This window comes from Cynocephalus volans, chromosome 11 (genome assembly GCF_027409185.1).
Source record: "Cynocephalus volans isolate mCynVol1 chromosome 11, mCynVol1.pri, whole genome shotgun sequence".
Classification (NCBI taxonomy): domain Eukaryota; kingdom Metazoa; phylum Chordata; class Mammalia; order Dermoptera; family Cynocephalidae; genus Cynocephalus; species Cynocephalus volans.
In genome coordinates this window covers 119842117-119853619 of record NC_084470.1, presented here as the reverse complement: position 1 = coordinate 119853619, position 11503 = coordinate 119842117, and the positions used below count along the sequence as shown (strand labels likewise).

Sequence of the window (11503 nt, the reverse complement as noted above, 5' to 3'; positions counted from 1 at the left end):
ATTATGTCCCCACTTATCCCTTATGTTGCTCTATGAGTTTCCTCAGTCTTCCCACGCAGCCTGTACTTTTTGAGCCCTATGCATCCTACCACCATGTGCCAGCCTGTTCCCAATGCCTTGAGCAGGTGAGTCCACACCAAGGCTGTCTCTGCTCTGAAAGGAGATCTGCTAAGTGCATCAGGAAAGGCAGCAAGAGGCTCCCAGGACCTTACCCTCACCCCTGAGCAAAGCTTCCAGCAGCCCAGCATGGGTCGCTCTGGGCCCTGGTCTACTAGCAATGCCCGCCTGCAGACTCCAGGGCAGCAAGACAGCAGCTAGGCTCCTCTTAGTCCCCACTCCACCGGGATCAGGTCTGTGTAACAGCTGAAGGGCGAATCCTCTCTAGGTAGCACTCACCATGCCAGCCCCTCCCTACCCCCAATTCCGGCCCCTTGGGAAAAGAGGAAGCGTGGGGGATGCGCCTGGGAGAGGGGGAAAAGCTGAGCAGGTCAGGAGTGCCCGTCAGGAAGATGGAGGCTGACTCACAGGTCAAGGGCAAGAGCAATTCACAGGACTCCAGGGCCTGGGGGAACGGGAGACGGGGGAAGGACTGATCTTCACCGAGGAGAAAGCCTGCAGGCCCCCGGGGCTCCCCCAGCAGGCACGCCTGAATCTAGAGCTCTAGGAAGCTGCACGGGCACCCAGGGACCATGTCACACCTGTTTGCTACTGGAGAACTGACTAACCCCAGCCGAGCCCAGGAGCCCGGAGAAGACAGCGGCCTCTCCTTCCTCCTCCCCAGAGGGATAACCGAGACTGTGAAGGGGACACAGTGACACAACTACACACACACGCGCGGGCCGCCCAGCCTCACCTCTCCTGCCCACGGCCTCGCCTCAGGACGAATGTCCGAAGGGGCTCAGTCGCCTTCCCTCCCTCCATAACCCCGTCTCTCTTCCCCAAGAAAGCTGGCCCGGCCCGAGCGCCCCGCGGCTCCCCGGAGTCCCGGGCTGTGCGCGCCGCGGTGACTCATCCCGCCCCTTTCCGGTGAAGCCCAGACAAGGGAAGAAAATAAATGCAACTTTCCAAAGAAAACTCCGACGCGGGAGGCTGCCCCGGGGGCGAGCGGCCGGTCCGCAGCCGTCTGCCGGGCCCGGGGTTCCAGGCAGGGGCGGCTCCCGCCCACAGCCGGGGACAGCCGGGGGACCCGGGCGCCTCCAGCCGAGCACGCCCTCGCTCCGCGGGGACCCGAGAGGACGCCCGGCACTCGGCACCCGCCGGCGGCAGAGCGGGGCTCGGGGCGCAGCGCACCCGCTTTCCCGCGCCGGAACCGTCTCCCCGGGGAGGGCAGCGGGCGCGCTCCTACCTGGCCGAGGCGAGCGGCTGTCACCGGAGCCGGCGCGTGCCAGCTCGTCACCCTCCTCTCCCCATCACGCGCGCCAGCCAGCGGCTTTTAAATCTCCAGGTTCCTCGGCGGGGGGAGAGAGCATGCGCGCTGGGGCTGCACGAGGGGGCGGGGCGAGGCGGGACGGAGGTGGCGGGCGCGGGACCCGGACCGAGGGGTGGGGCTGGGACCCAGGAGCGGAGAGCGGGAGGTCTCCAAGCTGTCTTTGTAGCCGCTGCGGCCGCGACGGGCAGCCCCCGCGTGTCTCCCAGGCTGCCCTGTCATTACCTAGGGCAGTGCACCGCCCCCTCTGCGGCTCGCCACCAAAACACTTAGGTAAGAGCTACCCGGCTCGGCGGGGCACCTCTCCTCCCCGAAGCCACTCTGCCACCGTTCCCCCCGTGCGTGCCACTCTGGCCACCCCGGTCTCCAGGCAAAGCTGCACACTCCCAATCCAGGACCATCCCTTGAAAGGAGATGTCGCATTCTCTCGAGTTACTCTTCATAGTGTTTGCTGTTCTCCGACGCAGACAGAGCTTCTTTATACCTAACTCAATCCCTCTTCCTGCAGCTAAAAGCCAAATTCCTCTTTCTCTCTCTCTTTTTTTTTTTTTTTAAAAGATGACCGGTAAGGGGATCTTAACCCTTGACTTGGTGTTGCCAGCACCACGCTCTCCCAAGTGAGCTAACCGGCCATCCCTATATGGGATCCGAACCCGTGGCCTTGGTGTTATCAGCACCGCACTCTCCCGAGTGAGCCACGGGCCCGCCCTTTTTTCTCTCTCTTTTTAAGGGTGTGATGGGATAGAAGAATAAGTTGCCAGTGAAATGTTTCCTGTGTCAGCTGTTGAGCAAGGTCCTGTTTCCAGAATGTCTTTGACAAGAGTACAACCATGCAGGTGGGAGGCAGACAATCGGAGGCCTGAGCTAGCCCCTGGGGTGTGGGAGCCAGTGTGTTTTTCCTCCGTGGAGTTTTATTGGAGTGGAGAAAAATCCAATTTAGGCAGATAAAAAAATCCCAGGAAGATGCCTTTGAAGGGGAGGACCTAGTTGGCCTAAGCCCTGCACTGGGCACTGGGGCACTGGGTTCCAGTGCTGGCCCTGTGTCAACCGGTGATGTGATGTGGGGCAAGTCCCTTCCATGTTCTGGGTGGGAGAGGGTGTTAGCCAGATGGTCTCTAAGGGCACATCCATCTGGGAGGCAGAGAAAAGGAGATAGAGAAGGGAGGGGAAACAGTGGAGCTCTGGTAAGGGGGGAAAAGAGAAAATGAATGCAGGAAGGAGCAGAGATGTGAGAAATCAAGAATCTACCTTCCAAGTCACTAAACAAGTTTAACTGGAAAACTGTCTCAGCATTGCCTCCCTGGGAGCACGCTCACCTCTAGCTGGGGACTTCTAGGCTGGCCAGCTGATGGCTTTCCAAAGTCTTTGGCATACCCTTTTGTGGCCAGCATAGAGACCTGGGTGGTGTCCTGGGTTCTTGAGCTGATGTACCCTCTGCCCAGGAAAGAGGGCAGGAGTCAGGGGGAATTCTGGGTCAGCTGGAAAATTACAGAGCCAGGAGAGAGTGGACAGTGGTATTTTTCCAGGCTTGGGAAAGAAAACTGGGAGCAGGAGAGAATTGTCCCACCTCAGAGGACTAGGAACCTCCCTCCCCCCACTTCTTGCCAGGGGCCTACGCCTTGTGACACAGGGAAGAGAAAAGAAGGCTCAGGAGAGTGAGCAGACAGTGTGGTGTGAGACCCTGGACTCCACCTGGTAGCCTGGCTACCTGAATAACTACCCAGTCACCCCTGCCCAACAAGGTGGGTGAATTCTCCAGACCACTCCCAGCACACGGTGCTGTAGGGCCTTCTGCTCTGCAAATCTCCCCACCACCCTTTCTGCCGATATGGCCTTGTGTAATAATAATAATAGTCAACCATTACCGATTGTGCCAGGCGCTGTTTCTAAATGCTTTTCGTGTATTAACTTATTCAATATTTAGGACAACCCAAGAGATAAGTACCATTTTCAGATAAAGAAACTGAGGCAATTCCTCGGTCCAGTTACTTCCCTCCGAGGCCCCCAACCACACACAAAGAGTCTCTGGGCTCCAGAAACAAGGCAGGGGCAGCAATCCCTCATCTAGCCTGGCCAGTGACTTCAGAGTCTTAGAGAAAGTCCTTAACACCCATTCTACGCCCCAAGATGCCGTGTCGTTCTGGGCGAATAATAACTTCTCTGGGCCTCAGTTCCCCATTAAGTCAGCTGTAAGAAAACCACCATGTCCCTTTCCCTTCCTCCCTTCTCCCTCCCCCACCATACACACACACACACACACACACACCCTACTCCCTAGCCACTTCCCATTTATAGGAAATGGGGGATGACGTCAGGAGCAAGCCCATCCTTGGGGAACTGCTAATAGTCTGGCTGGATATTGGAGAAACCAAAGAGGCTGGCAAAATGCATTAGCAGCTTCTGCCCCACCCCCCACCCACAGCCCCTCCTCATTATCCTTGGTTTCAGAGCATCCTCCTCGGTCCACAGAGATAAGACACCCAGCGGGGGCTGGTTGGCCTTGCAGAAAGCTGAGAAGCCATGAAGGACCTGAGTTTCCCTCGCTGTTCCCATCTCCTCTTGCCACGTCTATCATCCAAGGGCTGTGGTCCACTTTGAGATCTTTTTGCCTCTTTAAGCATAGGGGCTACCAGTCGGGTCAAATCCTACCAGTGGTCTTGGAAGGAGGAAGGATTGGTCCCCTGGACACAGCATTTCCACTTCTGGGATTTCTCTCATGGCAAAATGATCAGAGATATGTGTATCAGGAGTATGTAAGAGAAGTTCATCTCAAAATTCTTTATAAAAGTAAAAAAACAAACAATTTAAATGTAGAATAATAAGCCATTTGCTAAGCAAATTATGGCAAATACATACAATGGAACACTATGCTGCCATTAAAAATGATGATATAGGAGAATTTTAATTGACTGGGGAAATGTTTCTGATATATTACTAAGTGAAAAAAGCTGGCTACAAAATAGTTTGCACAGTGGGATATGCATTTTTAAAAAATTACATACACATTAATGCAACGTGATTGGGTCTTGGTAGAGAAAAAGGACAGTAGTGGAAAAATTGGTGGAATCTGAATAAAGTCTGTAGTTTAGCAAATAGTACTCCACAGGTATTTCCTCTGTTTTGATAATTATACTATGGGTGCGTAAGATGTTAACATTAGGGAAAGCTGATTGAAGGGCATACACAATCTGGTATTATCTCTGCAACTTTTCTGTAAATCTAGTTATTCTAAAATAAAAAGTTTTAAAAATTAGATATATATCTATAGAGAAGAAATGATAAGAAAGACATAACCAAATGGTGCATACTGGTTTTTTATGAGTGGAAAGATGACTTTTGCAGGGGCTAAGGGGACTTTTTGATATCTCCGAGTTTTCTATATGGATCATAAATTACTTTCCTAAATAGAAAGAAAAGAATCTATATGTTATTTTTTAAGGGGCAAGAATAAAATGAATTGAAGGAAGGCAGAAGAAAGAGGAATGAGAGATCGGGACTGAGGCTGCCTCCCAGTGTGGACTCCCACACCCCATTTCTGTTCAGAGGGCCGGGGTGGACTAGGAACCTGCCCAGAAGAACCAACCCTGAGCGCCTCCTTAACTGAAGGGCTTAGAAGGGTTTGGGTGAAGAAGTAAGTTGGAGCAGAGTTTGAAAAGGGTGAAGAAAGAACCTGGAGGGTTCACACACCTGAACCGTGTTTCCACCTGCACCAAGCACTCTGAGATTTGGGACATTTTGTATGGACCGAAAAGAAAGAAATGAAAACCACCAAAAGAAGAGTTAGCTGCATCTTCCCTCTCATGTCCCAAGCTTGGGATCGACCGTGGCCTCTAGTTCTTGAGGTCACCCGGGCCTTACCCTGACCGTCAGCACAAGACAGTAGAGCCTTAGAGCTGCTGATAAATGAGCCCCTCACTACACAGCTAGGGATACTCCAATTTGAGCGGAGCCCTATGCAGGGAAGATTTTAAAACAGCAACAAACATGGGCTTCAACAGCACTTTCTTCAGGAAATTTCCCAGCAGTGAACAACAGAAATACTTCTACAGGGCCAGCCCGTGGCTCACTTGGGAGAGTGTGGTGCTGATAACACCAAGGCCACGGGTTCAGATCCCTATATGGGGATGGCTGGTTAGCTCATTTGGGAGAGCGTGGTGCTGACAACACCAAGTCAAGGGTTAAGATCCCCTTACCGGTCATCTTTTATTTAAAAGAAAGAAAGCAAGAAATACTTCTACAAAGAGAACTTTCCTCCGTATTTAAACTTCTGAGTCTTCCCCCTTCCTCATCCAGACCTATGGGGAGTGAGGGGAGAGACCAATAATGCCTCCAAAGCAGAAAGATCCAGCTCAGCAAAGAGCAGAAGTGAGCATATGCTGAATCCATTCCTGCCATGAAAAAGGGTTGGCTTTTCTACAGGCAAAGTCAGTGTTGAAAAGAAATGGCTTCAGAGCGCAAACCCAGGGAGAGGAGGGAGTCATGGGAGCCAGATCATAGCTCAAGATAGGGAAGAAGAGGCCTAAAGAGGAACATGGGGAGTTTACCAAAGGGCAAGTCCCAAGGGATTAAGCAGCTGGGGACATTGTAGGGCTTTCAGATACCAGGTAAGTGGGGAGGCTGAATGAATACAATAAGCCTTTCCAGTTCTGAAATCCAATGAAGCCCATCCCAATCTCCTCTCCAAGGACAGAACTGGGTCTTTTAACCTCTCATATTTTAGGGGCATCAGCCAAATTCTCAGAGTCAAGAAGCTCTACAACTGGCTCACGAGGGCTCATTTCTTACAAACCGAAATGACAGGATGGGTTGGGATTTGGGTGGGATTGCTTGATGGGACTCAAGGCTACGAGGCAAAAGCATAAAAGGTAAGGCTATCTCCCTCCCCCTCCTCCTGAGGGTTGAACCAGACAACCTCCCTGTAAGTCTCTAAATGGGAAAGACACTGAGTTAACTGGGCTGGCTTCTGAAATGCCTGGAGTGTGGAGGTGATTATGTCACTGTGAATACCAGGGATTCTACCCCTGAGCTCAGACCGCCTGAGGGGCTGATGACAGGGTGGGGTTGGAGAATGGGGTGGGACAGCCAGAGGCAACAGAGCTCTGCTAGCTCCACACCTCCATGGAGATAGGTCTCTAGTCACCGACAGGCTATGTGCTATAGGGGAAAAAGAGTGGGCACCGGAATCAGACCCAATGCCACTTACTATGTATTCAATCATTCATTTCTCATTCAGTGAACATTAATTAAATAACAATTACAAATCATGCTCAGTGCTAGGATCTAATAACTTTATGCCTGCAAGCAAGTCATTTAACCTCCAAACCTCAATTTTTTTTTAATGCAGAAAACTTTTTCAGAAGATTTCAGGCTATTGCATAAATAGTGTACTTAGGGGAGGATCTCAATGCATGTTTATTCATTCTGTCTTCTTTTTATTTTTTTTTTAAAGATGACCGGTAAGGGGATCTTAACCCTTGGCTTGGTGTTGTCAGCACCACACTCTCCCAAGTGAGCCACGGGCCTGCCCTCATTCTGTCTTCTGAACAGAATCCTACACGTGATGATGTACAAAGATGGACAAGATCATATGTGATACAGTTTCTGCCCTTATAGAGATAAAATCTTCTCCAGGAAATTGGTGCACAAATGTGATCCAGCAACATGTCAGCAAGTGCAAAAATCTCAAGGCTACAAACCAACTCTGGAGGTCAAAGATGATCAGAGTTCAACTGACTAAATCCAAGGAAGCTGGGCAGAGTTGGGTAAGTTCTAAGCTGGGTTTTTGAGGCCAGTAGGCTGGTGATGGTGAATGATAATTACTTGTTTCTGTGCTATACTTAATGGCTTTACAAAGCATTTTCACAGACATCATCGGGTTTGAGTCTCACAAGTACCAAGGTAGTTCTAAGGTAGGCAGTTGCCACCTCCTTTTACAGATGGGGAAACTGAGGTCAAGTAACTTGCACATGGTGGCAGAGCTGAAGAAAGTGAGATCCTGAGATCCCATCTCCTGGATGTGCACAGAGAGCTCTGAGGTCTCTGCCTGGCTGCAGAGGGGAGAGCTCGGCTCTCACTAAATCAGTTTTGCACTTCAGCAGTGAGTTGTAGCAGCAGGAGCAGCAGCAGCAGGCTCAGACAGAGCCCAGATCAGGAGGCTGAGGAGCTCAAAGGGGATTTGGTTGCTGGCTGTGACTCTACAGTCTTCAGAGTGGGGAAAACAAAGGGGTCAAGCAAGGGGCAGGAGGGTGAGGTAGAGGCCTGAGGTCTCACTCCATTCTCCCCTGTATGGCTGACTCTTTGACTGCAACACAGGAATAAAAGGAGGAGGAGTTTGCTACACCCATCATTAACTGTGTTCACAGTATTGACCCAACCAGTGGCAAGGGGGGTCAAACAAAGAGAAAAAGACTAGAACTGCAGCAAGAAGGATGAGAGTCAGACTAGAGGTGGGACTTCCAAGGGCATCTGTGGCAAAGTGTAAAATCTCTAGCCTCTCTTTTCTAAATGTCCCCTCAAGCTATCTGAGTCCAGTGCAATATAGCCCAGGGATAAATAGATGGATGATATGGCCTATGGCAAGCCCCATCTTGGGGGGTCTGATGACGTTGGGGATCCTACTGGCTAAGCAGCTTCTCCCATTCTGTAAGGGATGGCCTGAGTGTGGTATGAAGTGACTTTTGGCAAGATTTACTACTGTACCTGGACCTGTGTCTGTGTCTGGGGGAGTAAGGAAGGCTGATACTACTTTAAGTGGCTATAAAGCCATTCTCACGGTCCTGATGCAATGCTCAAGATAATAAGCAAGTGAGTAATTAATAACTAGATTGTGAACTAACCTCTTGCCTCAGGATATGGTACCACTTTTGCACAATCTATCCCCAGGCCTGCAGGAAGGAGAAGTACCAGCAGAGACACCAGCCTCAGACTCTAAAGCTCCAGAGGAACAGAAGGAGTTGACGGGAGGGACCCCCCTCTGCTGGGCTCCAGGGCTGGGAAAGAGAGGCGGAGCAGCCACAAGTAGTGGCTGAGCGCCATCCAGCCATTTTAGCCAAAAGATACTTCCCTCCTTCAGTGAGAAATAAGAGATAGAATGCTAGAACATCCGTCCATCCCCTGCTTGTCCATAGCTGACGGTCCAGCAGACAAAACAGCTCATGAGCAAGCGGTCACACCAAATGTGCTTGACAGGAGCACTGTGAGGGTGGGGCAGAGACTCCAAGACATACAGGGGCACGTGGTCTGGATTTGGAACAGTCAGAGAACCCTCTCCCTCTACCTACCTTCTTAGCATGACCTCCGCCTTGACATTCGTCCCATTTATATATGTTTTCCCACATTTTTCCCCCTTCTTCCCCATCCCCAGTTACTTTTTAGTGTTTAACTCCATCTTTTCCTAGACTTTGATTTTCTTTTCTCCTGTAATATGTTAATGAATGAATGAATGAATTTCAGAGTCCCTCCCAAGACTGCCATATACAGTTGTACACGTTATTCACTTCAGACACAACTAGGCATAGCTCATGGTTTCATCTACCTTTTTCTAATTTGCATGAAAGCATAGTATGTGCAAGCAGTAGCCCTGGCACCTTCTGCGGGCGGCACTGTGCCAGGCGCTTAGAAATACCTCCCGTCTTTCACTTCCTCCACTCTAGCTCAATCTTCTCCTCCTACCCCCATTATAATCTTATGCCTACACCCAGAATATGTTCTCTAGAGACTTGGTGAGGTGCAAAGATCATGGACTCTGGAGTTAGACAGATGGGCTTGCTGGCCAACTCTGCCCTTACCAGCCATAAGCTTTGGGCAAATTACCTAACTTTGCTGAACCTAGGTTGCTTCCTCTGTATGATGGGGATTATAGTATCTACATCACAGGGCTTTGTGAGGATCTGAGAGTGCTCAGTTTAGTGCCTGATATAGAGCAATAAATAATGATTTTTTCCACCCTGTCCCCCCCTACCCCTGGCACAAGCCTATTGCCTGATTCTGTCCCCATTATCCTGCCAGTCTGCGTCTGCTTCCCCGTTCCATAGAAATAGCAGTCTTGGCACAGGTGAGGCTGGCAGTGAGGTGGCAGACACGTGGCAAAGGTTTCTCTGGTCAGATTCAGGAATAAAAATGTGAAACAGAGGACACGGTGGCCTACCCATCCGCAAACCTTCATGGGGAGTGTTTGTGAGAGACAAAGGTTTGCATTTTGCAGAAAACTGAAGATTCAGCAAAGTTACAAGAAGTTGCTAGGGATGGAAAAGAAGGCTCAAACATCACAGGAATCCCACTTCACAGATTGATACCCAGATAATCTGAGACATCTCTATTTAGCTGAAGAGGAAAGACTGAGGAAGCAACTAAGAAACGCTGACCAGCCTTTGTCAGACGAACAAGTGAACCCACCTTTTCCTGAAGAGCAGTGCAGCCTTGACCAGCCTCAGCCAGAAGAACAATGTAGCAAAATGGTAACTCCTTTCCTATTCCAAAGAACAATGAAAACATCAAAGCAAAATAAAAATTTTAAAATAAAATTATGCAAAATTTAAAAAATTTTTTAGAAAAAGAAAAATCAAGTTGAAAAGTGCAAGAATAAAAGCTAACCAATAAAAACATACCGGCCAGCTGCCAAAATAACGAAAAGCACAAGAAGAATATGAGTAAGGACAAGCTGCGTGTGCCTCTAAGAAACAAGAATTTGAGAGAAGACAGGAGGGAGAAGAACTCAAAGGCTCTACAAAAAGAAGAAAATGGACGTGTCTGAAATATTGAGCAAAAGGACTAAAAAGGGCCAACAAAACTTGAATTTACAAATGAGGTATCTTCATCAAAAAACACAAGAAAAAAATTAAATCAGACATTTTGTTCTTAAGGGTTAAAGTATCTGCTGACTGTCTTTCGGATTCTTTTGTATAAATAACAGGTGCCTCCTCACAAGTTACTGATTTTGTCAACATCAACGGGATTACTAAACTATACTAAATATAAAATGTCCAAATCTTTGTTCTTGTAAAAGAAAATTTTCTATATATGCTAAAACACAATGTGATCTGTTTCTTCTTTGTTTGCCTCTGAAGGAAGATTAGACCAAAGAACTGAAGAACCTTCTACTTGGGAGACAGGCTCAAGCACGTCACTTTTGTATCATGTAAAATTTGTATGAAATAAAATGTTTTGGAAACAAACAAAAAAAGCTGTCCCTTGCATACAAATGGCACCATTTTCAAAGCACTTATATAAGCACCTCCCCTGTCCTCCTCACTACTCTGAAAGGTGAACAGGAAGAGTGTCAATTCTGCATTTTATAAGATGGAGACATAGCATGGGAGAGCAGGTAACTTAGCAAGGGCAACATGGCTACAGAGTGGCAGGGCTAGACTAGAACTCGGGGCCCACTCCCCTCTGCACTGAGTTCCCCAGGAGTCACATAGTATTTCTAGAACTTCACCAACCCCTTCCAAGGATAAAAGAGGGGAGAGGGGGATGCCACGTGAAGTCCACACACTCAAAACCTCTCCCTGCCCTGAGCAGATGAGTGACAGAGGAAAGCCACGCCCCGGGAGAGGATGCTGTGCTAGACTGGGCAGGAAGCAGACCACTAGCTCAGTCCAACGGCCAGGGCTGAGACAGGAAGGCTGAGCCCTATCACAGAGATGCTGAGATCAGACCACAAGCCGGGGGCTGATGTGTGATGCTCAGGGAGCCTGTGATAGCATCTCCAAGGCCTTCCTCCCCTCACTCACATCACCTAGATTGGACACATCTTGGTGATAGAGACCTTGATCCCCTGACTCTGCTTGGGGCCTGCTATGCTAAGATTATTATTTCCAAGTCGCTCAGTTACTTTGGGCCTGTGTCACCGTTAGTATAATGGGGAGGCTCACTCTGTCTTTCGGGACAGTGTTGGCACAGAGATCATAGCTTGTTCCCATGAATATTCCTTCCTGGGCTTTATGGTTTTCAAAGTGGTTTCATGTGACCTTGGGAAACAGGTGTTGTTATAGGAGGGAAATGTAAACTTGGAGAAACAGTAAGTGACTTGCCAGGGCCACAAAACCACTAAGTGTTGGAGCCTGGCCTTGTCCTCCA

At 49.4% G+C, this 11503-nt stretch overlaps 1 pseudogene; it reads left to right on the top strand.

The window, feature by feature from the left end:
• Window positions 1-1054: 1054 nt before the first annotated feature.
• Window positions 1055-10266, top strand: LOC134390245 (thyroid transcription factor 1-associated protein 26-like; annotated as a pseudogene).
• The last annotated feature ends 1237 nt before the right edge of the window (window positions 10267-11503 follow it).